The 2,853-nt window shown below is 31.2% G+C and overlaps 1 protein-coding gene across 1 annotated transcript in view; it reads right to left on the bottom strand.

The window, feature by feature from the left end:
* inpp5a (inositol polyphosphate-5-phosphatase A) overlaps positions 1-2,853 on the bottom strand; it is a 164,872-nt gene that overhangs the window by 19,854 nt on the left and 142,165 nt on the right. The gene's annotated exons all lie outside the window — the stretch shown is intronic.

Here is a 2,853-nt window from a genome sequence, read left to right as displayed (position 1 = left end):
GAGAGAGATTGTGTGTGTGTCACTCGGCGGCGGCGTGGCTCCAGCTTTATCTTTAGCAGGAGCCGCTGAAATTCCACACGTCTCTGTGTGAGCGCCGCATGTGTGAAGGGTCGCGCTCAAACACACCATACACAGGCCTTTCATGAGCGTTTACAACACTCGCAAACACACCGAGCATCAGCGCCTGCAGGATAAAACACGTGTCCATCCGCTAAAGACCAGCTACAAATCCCACAAACCAAAAACTTTCAGCTGAAAATCAGTTTTCTGACGTTTAATTAATGCTTCTGCAGTGGTGCGTTTTTACTGTTTCAGTGTCTATGTCATGAAAAAATATTATAAAAGAAAATAAAACAGGTAAACGTGGACACTAGCGCTGGATGAACCTTCTTGATTTCTTGTTTTTAATCGAACTGCATTTTAATGCACCAAGATATAAACAAATATATTTTAAATCTATGGTGTATGAGTTTAAGTGCATTGCATTGTTACTTTCAATATGAAATAAATAAATGTTCACTACATTTATATTCATTATACGTTTCTTATTTCTTAAATACTTCCATATTTAATATATGATTTTTTTTAGAAACATTTATATCATAAAAAAGTTTATTTAAAAACATATACAACTCAATGTTTATTTGAGTTTTGATTTATAAGTTGCATTATTATAATTTAATTAATAATATTTAACTTGTTAGGATTATTTATAATTAAATAATTAATATTAAGGTCATATTAAATCATTACTACTATGAACTAATCTATTATTGTTATAAATTAAATTTAAAAAATTGAGTAAAAACATTTATATCATTAAAAAGTTTATATAAAAACAGCCTTATATGCAAATTAAATGTTTATGTACAACTCAGCTTTTATTTGAGTGTTGATTATTAAATCAAAATATTATAATTATTTAATATGAACTCATTAGATCATTTAATAATTATTCGGTACATATTAAAATATTTATTTATTTAGTTGATTATACATTATTATTTGATTGATTAATCCATTATTAAACACACTATTTTTGGATTTGGATTTCAGCTAATTTCGGTTTTGGTGTTTCAGGAAAAAAGTTATTTCAATGCATCACTAGTTTAATCAAAGTGCCACAGCATTAGGCTTCCTGAAGCTGGAGCAGTCACAGCTTCGATTCTCAGGGACTGAACTGATCAAATGCACAGCTTTAATTCAATGCAAGTCACTTGGGATTAAAGCATCTGTCAAATGCATCAGTGTGAATGCATGCTGCACCACAGTGATCTTTAATAAAGCTGTGCATGCTCATAAACGCAATAAGAGATCAGATAATGTAAGGATGAAGCCATGGGTGTTTCTGAATGACAGAACAATCGCTGCGGCTCCTGATGACTCGAGTCCGTCTCAATCTCCAATCGTTCACCGAGCGCTATAATGCGTCCTAAAACAGTAAGTAATTATTGTTTGATTCCAGCGTTTGATGATCTGCTCTGATTGAGTCGAGCATCATTCGCTCGTAAGATCCGCTCCTGCCGCGCTCTGAACGCCTAATTGTAGATTCGTGTGTTTGAGGACGATCCACTATGGCTTTAGCATATTAAGGCAGGAGAGAAGGGTCAGACGCTCTCTGGAGGATCAGAAGGAGGTTCTCACAGAGAACGGGACAATCTGATTACAGCCTTTAACACGCTTCAACAAAACACCGGCTGCAGATCAGGAGCCTTTCTGCCAGCATTAGCACCACTTAGACCCACAGAAGAGTTCAGGTTTGGAATCAATTCATTATTACTAGCAAACTAATAATAATAATTACTATTAATAATGTATTATTGTTATTAATAATAATTCCTTATTATTTTTATTATTAGTAGTAGTAGTACTAGTATAATTATTATTAAGAATACAATTATTATTAAACATTTTATACATTATTATTATTATTATACAAAACTTTATAAATAAAAGACATTTATACGTTATAAAATTCAAATAATGAACATTATTATTTTTAAATCATTATGTTTTAAATTTGTATTATCATTATTAATTTGATAAATTAATTAAATTATTATCACTATTAATAATTTAAATAATTATGTTTTAAATTGGCATTATATTATTATAATTATAAACATAATAAATTAAAATCATAAATTATGATTATTATTGTTATTATTATAATTTTATAGTATATCATTGATAATATAAAATTCTTCAATTACTATATTTATCATGTTTATAAATATAAGAAAGAAAAGAAAGAAAAACATTTTCGGTGACCATAAACTCATTAGTCAGATAGAAATAAAAACTGTGGAGGGGGGCACTAAAAATAAACCGTAGAGAGGGGAATTTTGCTAAATATATGCACCATATAACATATTCATTATAAATTTTACTGTTCTTATGTTTAATTTACGTTTGAATAAATCCATCAAGTTTTTATGACAACCACCATTTAAATGTTTACATTTCAAAAAAATGAACTGAAGTAGAAATATTATTATGTAACTTTAACTTTATTATTGTAAAAACCTCATTAATTTTAACCTTCAATATGAAATTTGTGTCAAAACCCAACCCTAGTGTTCGTACCTCGGAGGAAACGAGATGTCCATCTCATGCAGACGCTCCTTAAACACAGACAGCTCTCTGTCGAACTCTAAGAGCTGGAGACAAACACACAGAAACAGAGAGAGAGTCAATGCAGGTGTAATACATAAACAATGAGCTCATTAACATAAGACCACCCATATTTACATATCAACACAGTATCAGCAACTTCCACACTCACACTCACACACACAAACACACGCTCGCACTCGCACACACACACACACACACGCACGCACGCACACACAC

Source organism: Sinocyclocheilus anshuiensis, unplaced genomic scaffold (assembly GCF_001515605.1).
Source record: "Sinocyclocheilus anshuiensis isolate Anshui unplaced genomic scaffold, SAMN03320099.WGS_v1.1 scaffold709, whole genome shotgun sequence".
In the NCBI taxonomy this organism is placed as follows: domain Eukaryota; kingdom Metazoa; phylum Chordata; class Actinopteri; order Cypriniformes; family Cyprinidae; genus Sinocyclocheilus; species Sinocyclocheilus anshuiensis.
Note: the sequence above shows the minus strand (reverse complement) of the source record. Positions and strands in the feature narration are given on the sequence as shown.